Source organism: Adiantum capillus-veneris, chromosome 30 (genome assembly GCF_014529385.1).
Source record: "Adiantum capillus-veneris isolate H3 chromosome 30, ASM1452938v2, whole genome shotgun sequence".
Lineage (NCBI taxonomy): Eukaryota > Viridiplantae > Streptophyta > Polypodiopsida > Polypodiales > Pteridaceae > Adiantum > Adiantum capillus-veneris.
Genome location: NC_140960.1, coordinates 88077117 through 88089184, shown reverse-complemented (window position 1 = coordinate 88089184; position 12068 = coordinate 88077117). Strand labels below are relative to the sequence as shown.

General features: G+C 46.1%; 1 protein-coding gene and 1 pseudogene across 2 annotated transcripts in view; one reads left to right on the top strand and one right to left on the bottom strand.

The window, feature by feature from the left end:
* The first annotated feature begins 273 nt into the window (after positions 1-273).
* Positions 274-12068, top strand: part of LOC147418359 (autophagy-like protein) — a 56637-nt gene continuing 44842 nt past the window's right edge. For both annotated transcript variants that reach the window (XM_086507573.1, XM_086507572.1), the window contains exon 1: positions 274-636. The gene's annotated coding sequence lies outside the window, so the exon portion shown is untranslated. The remainder of the gene's footprint in view (positions 637-12068) is intronic.
* Positions 1408-3228, bottom strand: LOC147418361 (uncharacterized; annotated as a pseudogene).

Here is a 12068-nt window from a genome sequence, read left to right as displayed (position 1 = left end):
CCACAGGCCTAAGGCCCTATCCGATGCCTACGTTTGACAAGGGCCTAAGCTAAATTTGTGAAATGCGGTTCTCACATCACGACTAGGCTCGAACTTGTGCTCACCTCGATTTCGGTCCGCCCCCACCACCCCACAATGTGGGAGGAGTATGTGGCAAGAAAGTTGTTTCTAATACAAAGTTCATTAGTGTTAGCATCGCAAATATAATAATCAAAATGTCCTTGTTAAAGCCATGTGAGTGGCAATGTGGATTGGAGTTTTGTTAGCCGGCTTTTGGTACCCCTCGTTTTTAATTGGGTGGCTTTCCTTCGTCTGCACGCAGGCATCTCTCTCGCCGTGTAAGCGCACGCAGAATCGCAAACCCTATCGCAGCCATATCGCGAACCCAATCTTTGCTTGGTTGCTTCGCGATCTCCGCAGAAGGATACCACCCACGTAAGCAGGCATCGCCGTGCTCCTATCGAACATCTGAAGATATGGACACAGAATCGTACAAGCAAGTTTGTGTGCCTCCTTCTTCGGCCGACTGAGGATGTCGAATGGCTTTCTGCGCTTCTTGTTCGTGATGAGTGTTTTTGACAGAGGTCGAACTGCAAGTTCATCGTTTATCACCTGAGTGACCGTCTTCTTCTTTCTGTAAGTGGTCGCTCGCATTTTGATATTGTTGGGAATGAGCTCTGAAGAAGATATAAGATAAGGTTATCCAGTGTGCCTTGTCTCCTTCCATACCCAGTTCCTCTTAAGCTTATTATCGTGTAAAGTGCCTTGTAAGAAGCTCTGTGTGTGCGCGCTCTGAGAGAGAGAGAGAGAGAGAGAGAGAGAGAGAGAGAGAGAGAGAGAGAGAGAGAGAGAGAGAGAGAGTGAGTTCGAAGTGCTTATCTTCCAGAGGCTACTGCCATTCTCTCTCCATTTAGCTTGCGAGGGCACTTTTTACTTTAGGCGAGGTTTTTAACCCTGGCCTTCAGTCATTTCCGTTTGGCTATGTGCCTAGTTGTATCCTGTTTTGCAGTTTTCCATTTGATGTCTACGGGCCTGCTATGTAAACAGTGATGTACTTGCTCTCAGAATAGGCACCATTTGGGCGTTCTCGGAGATTTCCAAGTGATAGAATTAGCCTCTTTTTTGGATATAAATAAATAAACAAAAAAAAAAAAAATATATATTGTGGTGTACAAGCCACGAGGGACTGGGAGCTGAGACAGAAAGACTAGACTAGACTCAACCTGCCTCTAGCGTGCTAGAGCGCTGCTTATATTCCAATCAAGATACATGTCAAGACCCCGGCGATAGACCAAGAAAGGGAACCGACTGTCTGGTAGCCTTTACACATGGCCGGCCTTTACACATGGCCCATATTCCACACCTCCCCCCCAAAAAGAAAGAGGACTACTGGGGATGATGACCGAGCTAGGCAGGCGGGTGGTAAGGCTTCATGCGGATCACATGTGCTGTAGTGAGCGTGCCAGATAATAGGCGTTGTAAGCGGTAGGTGTTAGTTCTGATGCGCTGTAGTACCTTATATGGGCCAATCCATCTGTGAATCAGAGACTCACTCAAAAACCTGGTCGCCGAATAGGATAATATAGAAGGACAAGTGAGTTGTCCACGAACTCGACTTCATGGCGACCTTCATCATAAGCGAATTTCTGTTTGCTGTGTGCGAGCTGCAAATTGTGGAGGAGGGCTCAACGCAGAAGAGATTGGTGTTGTTTTAAATACAAAAACCAATCCATCCCGTCAGCCTTGGAGGGCTTGATATTGAGGGTGTGTAAATCCGGAGGTAGACGAGGGTCGCGACCATATAATGCTCTGAAAGGGCTTATCTTGGTGGAGGCTTGTACGGATGTATTGTAGGCATGAACAGCAAATGGAAGGACTTGATCCCAGTCCTGGTGTAAGGGGTCGATGAAAGCGGCAATCACTTGCTTAATCGTGCGATTTAGTCGCTTTGTCTGACCATTTGTCTGAGGATGATATGGGGAGGTAAACAATTGTTGTATTCCCAGACTTTGGGAAAGGACCTGCAACACCTTACCTTAAAATTGTGTTCCTTGGTCTGACAACAATTGCTGAGGGCAGCCATGACTAAAAATTAGCTTTTGTAAAAGGGCATTGGCGACCGAGGATGCGGTTGCATCAGGGAGAGCTGTGGCCTCGCACCATCGTGTAAGGTATTCGGTGAGGACGAGGATATAGCGGTTGTTTGCCATAGATGTGGGGAAAGGTCCCATTAAATCCCAACCCACTAGCTCAAATGCTCGATCCACTAAAATGGGGGACAAATGACCTAGATTCCGTGGTGGTGTTTTAGTGCTTTGACATATGTGGCATGCCTAGAGGTATTCTGAAATGGGCTGGCGCAACTTTGGCCAGTAGTAGTGCTGGCGTATTTTCTGCAAAACCTTATGAAAACCCAAGTGACCTGAGAGTGGATGGGCATGGTAGAACTATAGATACCCTTCTCGAAGCGCTTTTGGAACGTAAATCCGGGGTTGCTGATTCTGCATGACAAAATATAATACATGGTTTATGACTATATACTTGCGTTGCCTTTCGGTTGATTGTGGGGATCAAATCTGATGAATGATTTGCTTGATTTCGGGATCTTGCTGTTGGAATAGTGCCATCTGATCCAAATGGACAGGCAACGTCATATGGGGAGGGATGAATTGAACTGCTTGGTGTTCAGCTCTGGATAGGCCATTTGCAATGAAGTTGGTGCTCCCTTTGCAATAGCTGATAGTGAGTATATTCCTGCAGAGCGAGTGCCCATCGTAACAAACGACCTGGGGGATGGTGTTTCTACAAAAGTGGAATGAGGGGCTGATGATCGGTTTCCACCGATACCTGTGTACCATGCAGGTAAGGATGAAATTTGTGAAAAGCCCAGACTATGGCCAACAATTCCTTCTCTGTGGTAGAGTAGTTGACTTCAGATTTTGTGAGTGCCCGGCTAATAAAAGAAATTGGTTGCCATCGCATAAGGTCGTCTTGTTGGAGTAAAACTGCCCCTAAACCCTGATTAGATGCATCGGTTTGGAGTTTGAAAGGCTTGGTAAAATCCGGGTGGGCAAGTAAAGCTGCATCTCTGATCACCTGTTTGAGTTGGTCAAAACTCTTTTGGCACACCGCATCCCAAGTGTAAGTATTTCCTTTTTTCAGGAGTTGCCTGAGTGGGTATGTGATGGATGCTAAGTTTGGGACAAACCGAAGAGAGAAATTTGCCATTCCCAGAAAGCTCTGGAGTGTCTTCACTGAGGTTGGGGCAGGATACTCGTGGATAGCTATGACCTTGGAAGGATCTATGTCACGAGGACGTGGCAGTTATTAACCATGTCACAAAGATGTGGCAACTGCTAACCTTGGTTGTTGTTTTCTTTCCAATGGGGTTTATTTTATTTGTTTTGAGACCCTCTTTTTGAAGTAGCGAACGGTCGGACATTGTATGGCCAATGTGAACGGTAGATTCACCCGCAGACGGGAAGTGGTCGGCACTGGAATTCGTATGGTACGAGGATGTCTAGGCTCAGAGCAAGATCATATAGGTCCCCCCGTCACACTTAGCAAGTTGGTGGATACTAGGAAGTGAACTCAATTAAGGCGTAAAGTCAAGGTGGGACTACCAACAAAAGTATCCGACAGTTGGGCCACATTGCACTTTTGGATGCGGTCCCAATGAGGATAGATGGTCAGAAGACCAGTGGGAGTCCAACGGAAGCATCTCCTAAAATTTAGGGAACTGCTATTTTGGGCTGTGAAATGTGTTCGCGTCATTACCTCCGGTATGACTAGGGGAACATTTTACAACTCTGCCGCGAAGTCAACTGGGCAATCGGTCAGGATATTTTTAAGCGGCGAACCCGAAACGGGAAAATGCTTGAAAATGCGCCAAGTGGCAAATTCTCATGCACTTGCCTCTTGCAGAAAAATGGGCGCTGATTTTTAAGCTAGGAGAGGCCTCATTATGCAATCTGTCATAGGGTAAGAGCTATGGAGTGCTTCCTTTCCCTCTCATGTACAATGTGGTGCTAGGAGTGATGCTTTGCACACTACACACTGCTCTCTCTCCCCTATGTGCAGTTATGTGATGCCCCACAAGAGGGCTACTCATTTGACAGATGTACAGTTGTGTGGGTTCATGCTTTTGTGCTGAGGCAAGAGCCTCCTTGAGCAGGAACAGGGGTAGCTAGCTGCTGCTCCAAAGCAGGCACTGGTGAGGGTCATAACCTCACCATACAGGTGCAAAATCAGCGCTGTGTATGCGCTGTAATTTTACTGTTTTTCAGCCATATGGACGTCGGGACCATTGGGAATCGTGCCCCACTGGCAGAGGACAGTTAGGGGACTGTTTGGGGCTGAAAACAGGGCAAAAACCAGTAAATACAGCGTGTTGAATTTACTGTTTTTGGGCAGGAATCAGAGGGCATACGTCAATAGAAGCGAGTTGCAGCAGGGAAATTGGTTTTGCGCAAGTTTTGGGGTTGTTATGCTGTCGAAATTTGGCCAAAACTGTGGGGAAGCAGGAGAGAGAGCCCACTTGCTACTCTATGCAATGAGAGTGAAGGAGAAGAGGAGAGTGGCGCAGAAGAAGCACACGCAAAGAAAAAATACGTGAGAGAGAGAGAGAACTCGTAGAAGTTTGGGAAAAGTCACGCTATTGTTTTTGGGCTTCACATTTGAGTATATGAGTAAGTGACTAGGGGGCCATTCACACTTGGGCCCCCTCACTTATAAGTCTTTTTAACTTATAAGTTATAAGTACAAGGCACTTAGGCCTTTATTCCCTAACAACCTCCCACCTAAAGGCAATGTACCTTGGGAGATCAAAGAATCAGCTAACTATGATACAACAGCTGATCATGCACTTACTCATCCAACACCCATCATCTGACGGCAATATACAAACCGCTCTGCTGGAAGACTCTTGGTCAAAAGATCTGCAGGATTGTCATCTGTGTGCACCTTGACAAGTGTAATGCTCTTGTCATCAAGCACACTCCTGATAAAATGATACTTCACCTCTATGTGCTTTGTCTTGGCATGAAAAACAGTATTCCTTGCAAGCATAATAGCACTCTGACTATCACAGTGTAGCACAGGAACCGGTGACTTAATGCCAAGCTCTTCTACCAAACGCATGAGCCACAAAGCTTCTTTGCATGCCTCAGTGGCAGCCACATACTCAACCTCAGTGGTAGACAAAGCAACACATTTTTGCAGTCTAGAAATCCAAGAAACTGCACCTCCTGTGAATGTAAACACATATCCAGAGGTAGACTTCCTGCAATCTGGATGTCCAGCAAAATTTGCATCTGTAAAGCCATGCACAGATGTCTCACTCTTCCCAAAACAAATGCACAAGTCTTTAGTGCCTTTCAAGTATCTCAAGATACACTTCACTGCTTTCCAATGCTTTTTGCCAGGATTGCTCATGTACCTGCTTACCACTCCCACCGCAAATGCAATGTCCGGACGTGTAGCAACCATAGCATACATCAAACTGCCAACGGCTGATGCATAAGGAGTCTTGGCCATTTCAGCCCGCATATCATCTGTGTTTGGGCAGTCATGTGCAGTCAGTTTTACATATGGAGGCAGCGGAGTACCAAGTGCCTTTCCCCCATCCATATGAAAACGATGTAGCACCTTATTAACATAATCTCGTTGAGATAGATACAGACGCCTGTTGGGTCTATCTCGAGAGATACGCATGCCCAAAATATGATTAGCATCACCAAGATCCTTCATGTCAAAGCGATTCTTTAAGCTTTGGTGTAATGCATCCAACTCCGTGACATTTTTACCCGCAATAAGCATGTCATCAACATACAAAATCAGCAATAGAAGAGATCCATCACTTGCCATTTTGATATACAAACAGTGATCAGAATTACTTCTTTTGTATCCTTGAGACCTCATGAATGTATCAAACTTGTGATACCATGCACGGGGAGACTGTTTCAAACCATACAAGCTCTTCAAGAGTCTACATACTTTCTTCTCTTGCCCCTTTGACACAAAACCTTCTGGCTGCATCATATAGATTATCTCAAGCAAATTGCCATGCAAAAACGCTGTTTTGACATCCATTTGCTTTAACTCCATATCTTCAGAAGCAACCAGGCCTAAAACAAGACGTAATGTGGCAAGCTTTACAACAGGAGAAAAAATCTCATCAAAATCCACACCATGCTTTTGCTTGTACCCTTTAGCAACCAAACGTGCCTTGTACTTAGAAGAAGCATCAGATGTGACCTTGGTCTTGTAAACCCATTTACATGGCAGAGCCTTATGCCCTTTAGGCAAATCAACCAAGTCCCATGTATGGTTTTTCTCCAAAGACTGCATTTCCGAAACCATTGCTTTGAACCATTTCTTACTGTCTTCCCGTTGCATAGCCTCTTTATAGCAAGACGGCTCACCACAATCAGTAAGCATGACATAGTCCAAAGACGGTTCATATCTATCGGGGGGCCTTGTCACCCGAGTAGACCTACGCACCCAATGATCCATAACAGGTGGATTTTCAGCTTGTAAACCATCAAAAACAGCAGGCTGTTTAGCCGGTTGCATCGCAACAACGGGCGGTCTAGGAGCATCAACCTGTTCCCCTACCTGTGGTGCATCAATGGCAACTTGTTGGGGCTGATTTTCAGCAGCTAATGGCTGATTTTTAGCACCATTTTCAGCATGTAAAGGCTGCTGAACATTGGGCCTTCTTGGCTGTCCATATGTAACATCTTCACGAAAAACAACCCGGCGCACTTCCTCGACCTTTGTGGGCTGTTTGTGCATGCAATTCTCATTGAAGATGACATCATTGCTGCGTATGATTTTCCGTAATGCGGGATCCCAAAATCTATACCCCATTTCACCATCCTCACCATATCCTAGGAAAATGCATTTATGAGACTTTGGTTCTAGTTTGGTGCGAAGTTCACTCCGGATGTGAACATAGGCCTCACAACCAAACACTCTTAAATGTGCATATGAGGGTGGCTTGCCAGACTACACCTCCTCAGGCACCTTTCCACCCAAAGCCTTGCTAGGTGAGCGATCAATCAAGTGAATAGCTGTTTGCACAGCTTCTGCCCAAAAACCATGAGGTAATGCAGCATGTGACAGCATACTCCGAACTTTCTCTTGGATAGTCCGGTTCAACCTCTCTGCAACTCCATTCTGAGAGGGATTAAAAGGAGCCGTGAGCTCTCTTTTAATACCTTTAGTAGCACAAAAGTCAATAAATGCTTTTGATACATACTCCCCCCCATTGTCTGAGCGCAAAGACCTAAGCTTCTTGTCAGTTTGGTTCTCAACAAACGCAAGAAACTTCTTGAAAGTATCCAAAACATCGCTTTTAGCACGTATTGGATACACCCACACCTTACGTGTAGCATCATCGATAAATGAGACAAAATATTTCTTTCCCCCTAAGGACAACTGTGGCATTTCACATACATCGGAATGCACTAAGTCTAACCTGTCAGACTTCAAAGAAAAAGACCTTTTTTGCGGTGTTTGACTGTGCTTACCATAAATACAGTGCTCACAATGAGAAAAATCAGCATACCTCAAACACGGCAAATAACCACAACGAGACAGAGTTTCCATTCCTCTTTTACTCATGTGTCCCAACCGGCCATGCCACAAAGAAACACTTGGCTGCTCGGTTACGGCGACAACATGGTCACGCACACTAGATACATGCAAAGGATACAAAGTGTCCGATTTACAACCCTTGGCTACAATCCGGGCCCCTTTACAAATTTTCCACTTGCTATCACCAAAAGTGGTGTGATAGCCTGCATCATCTAGTTGCCCTGTACTAATCAAACTCTTCTTGAGTTGTGGCACATGACGCACTTTGTGCAAAACAAAAGTCATACCATCAGCAAAAGAAAACTGGACACTGCCAATACCTGCAATGTCACATGCATAGTTGTCTCCCAAATAAACAGTGCCCTGCACCTCACCTGAGTACTGTGTAAACCAATCCCTATGAGGTGTTACATGAAAGGAGGCACCTGAATCAAGAATCCAAGTATGCATGTCCACATCAGAACCCATAGCAAGGGTATGTGCATCCACAGAAGAGGCATTGAGTACATCAGTGCTGCTGTCACTGTCACAACTACTAGCAACATTGATTTCCTCAATCAACACAGTGCTCTTCTTGGCATTTCCCTTGTCCTTTGCATCAATTTCAGCACCCTTGTTCTTCTCTTTCTTCCACTCATAGCATTCCCGTTTATAATGCCCTTTCTTTCCACAATGATGACACAAAACATCTTTCCTACGAGATTTGCTGCGTGCCCTGTCCTTACTGTCAGATTTCTCCCTCTGTTGAGACCTGCCTCTCAAGTGCAATGCATTAGAAGACCCACCTGTGGTGTTCTTCCTGTTCATCTCTTCCATCAAGAGAGAACTCTCTACATCTGCATACTTAAGTGACGCACTTGAGTTACTAAGAGCTGTCCGGAATACATCCCAACTCTCGGGCAATGTGCATAGCAGAAAAGTAGCTTTGAACTCCTCATCAATCGTGAATTTCAGCTCTGTCAGTTGGCTGAAAATAGAATTGAATTCATTGAGGTGTACTGACATGTGCGTGCCCTCCTTCATGCGGAGATCCATAAGCTTCTTAAGCCAATACACTTTACTGGCAGCACTCTGCTGTGCATACAACTCGTCTAAACGCTTCCACATGCCCCATGCTGTCTGCTCATTCTCTACATTGAAGAGTAAATTGTCAGACACCGAAAGCATGATCGTGGAGCGAGCCAACTCGTCCACTTCTTCCCATTCTTCAATCTCCATATCAACCGGTTTCACACCCTGTAACTTAATAGGTTTCGCTTGTTTCTTCTGCAACATCACATTATAACATTGCTTCTTCCATATAGCAAAGTTATGGGCACCTTCAAGCTTGCGAATGTGCAACAAATTGCCACTTTCACTGCTATAAGCCATTCTGAGTGATTGCAAACACTGAAACCCTGTTTTGCCGACCTAAACACGCCCAAATGTGCGCAATCGGGCAAAAAACAGCTTGCTGTTACAGAAAAACAGCGAGCAAATTTCACGCGAAATCACCCCAAAACGGCGTACATTCACTGCCAAACCCTTACCAAAGGTTTCCACAAGGTGTATACATCATTTGCTTGCTGAAATTCCCTGTTTTAGGGCAAAAATCAGACCTGTAAACACCTGTTTTGCTGAATTTTCAGAACCTCGTTGGTGGAAACACCTGTAAGATTGACCTGTGAGACTTGCCCTAATGAAATTGCATCAAATTGACCCCGAAATTGGTCAATTTCAGCAGAAATAGGCTGCTGTTCGCCAGTTTTTGAAACCCTAATTTTGGGAAAACTGTCACCGGAGGTCGATTCTACACGGTGAGAGGATCCCTTCGCGACAGAGCTGATCGAAAACGGTTGAATATCCTTCCCGCAGCGAGCAAGAACAGAATTCTGATCTGTGTTGCGAAAATGGCTCTCTTGGAAACCCTAAAGCTCTGATACCATGTGTGGGGAAGCAGGAGAGAGAGCCCACTTGCTACTCTATGCAATGAGAGTGAAGGAGAAGAGGAGAGTGGCGCAGAAGAAGCACACGCAGAGAAAAAATACGTGAGAGAGAGAGAGAACTCGTAGAAGTTTGGGAAAAGTCACGCTATTGTTTTTGGGCTTCACATTTGAGTATATGAGTAAGTGACTAGGGGGCCATTCACACTTGGGCCCCCTCACTTATAAGTCTTTTTAACTTATAAGTTATAAGTACAAGGCACTTAGGCCTTTATTCCCTAACAAAAACAGGCGGTATCTAGTGGGATACGGTCAAAGGATTCCCAGGACTCTTCTTTGTACTTTACCCTCCTAAGGAATAAAGAAATATCGAAAGGTTTTTGGGGCCTACAGGTTGTCGGTGTCTGCTCGGAGCATTCTAGCTTCCGAGCCGTGTGTATTCAAGTGTTAATTCCCGTCTCGCAGGTTCTCTTTGCAAAGTGCTTTGTGTGTGTGTGTGTGTCTAAAGTAAAGAATTTCGGGTGAAAGCCAACGCCTACCGCCCTACAGGCCGGTTTCATGGTTCCGTTGAGCCTGGATTGTTTTGGGATAAAGACACACAGTGCACAAACGCGGGGATTACACTATGGCCGACAAGGGGAAGGGAATTATGGAAGAGGGTTCCTCTTCAAAGGACAGACAGGAGATTCCTATGGTTTTTGAGATCGGCGAGAGCTCACGGCCACGTCAATCTGTACCTCCTGTCAACGTGAATGTTCCTCCAGTAGTACAGGGCTTTATGACAGGGCAACTTGAGGATGATGCATTCAAAACTCAGTTAGTTGCCGCGGTGAATGTCTTTCCGCAGCTGGTGCAGAATCCGAGGTTTATGGAATTCTTGCAAGCGCCACTAGTGCAACAGCAAAATAGGCAACCTACGCCGCGTACGGAGCTTGTTGATGCTCAAGCCCAGGTACTTCATGTGGCGCAGGAGGAAAGGGAACACTCACATGTTGCGGAGTCGGGGGCTCCAAAGCAGATTCCTCCCGTGCTTGAACAGGTGGCTAGAACGCCTATTCCACAGGTTATGCCAGTTCAGCCCGCCACCTTTCAGAGCCAGCATGCTGTCTTGAATGGACAGGGAGCCGGATACCAGGCAATGCACTCAGTTTTTCCACCACCCACGGTACATCCTGGGTATTTCGGGGGTGGATTAGTGTTCCAAAGTATGGCTGGTTATGCGCCTGGAAGTCAGCCGTACATGCTAGGAATAGTGTTCGGGGGTATGCAAGGCATCATGCCAAACCCCATGTATGGTAGTATTGGCATGCAGCAGGGTTTTCAAAGCAACCACAGCCAGTTTGGGGTGCCACAGGGTCATTTTGGCATGGCTGGTTTTTCTGGACAGCAGCCAGATATCGCAGCTCTGACGCAAAATGTGAATGGCCAACACGTGCCGATCATGCCTACTACAGTGCTTATGTTGCAGACCATTTCGTATGACAACTTGGGGGCACTAGAGAAGCCGAAGGCTTACAAAGAAGTTGGTGTAGCGGTAAAGTTTAGTACCTTCAGTGGTTTCGAGGATAAGACAAAGGCCCTCACTTTCCTCGAGCAGTTTGATACAGCTTATGCGGGAGGGAATTTTACAGAGGCCTCGAAGGTCAGGAAAGCTGTCACTTTCTTAAAGGACAATGCGCTTACATGGTGGACGACATTGTTAATGCAAGGAGAGGCACCCGCCACTTGGGTTTACTTCAAGCAAATGTTTGCATCTGCCTGGCTATCAAATGAATTTGAAGCCGACGTCCTAACAGATTGGCACCAGCTTACTTCAGCTTCGTGCAAGAGCCTGCTGGAGTACAAGAGGAGGTTTTGTAAAGCGTTACTCTCAGTGACCTCCTACAGATTTGTGCCACTGACAGAGCAGATAGAGAAGTACTGTTGTGGGCTGCCTAAAGGGCTTCGCGATTATTGTACAAAGAACAGAGTGGCTACCCTTACTCAGCTTATGGAAGTTGCGAACACTGGTCTTGCCTTGTTGAAAGGAGAGGACAATGGATTTCCGAGCAGTGACAAAGGAGGGCAGCAAAAGAAAAATTCAGCGAAGAAGCCCTTTGTGAAAACGGCTCCTGATGCGTCACAGGGGTCAGAAAAGGCCACCAAAGACAAGGATTCAGCTGGGACTTCTGGAGCGCAGGCAAAGAAACAGAAAAGGAAGCCTTTTGTGTGCAAGTCGCTCGAGGAAAAGAAGGTCCTAATGGCTGAGAACAAATGCTTTATATGCGAGCAGCCTGGTCACTTTTCTATCAATTGTCCACAAAGGAAAAGGCCAGCTGACTCAGAGGATAAAGAAGACCAGAAAGACAAGAAGCCAAAACGCACGGCAGGTTTAGTGCCAGACATGGTGGGTGACAGGCCCAGCACAGATGCCAGTGAGTTATGCAAGGCATGGGGTAAAGTTAGGGATCAGACGGCACTCATCTTCTTTGATCCAGGTGCCAAAGCCAACTTTATCTCACCAGAGTTAGCTATAAAGCTGGGCATCAGAGCTGAAGAGATGGGGTA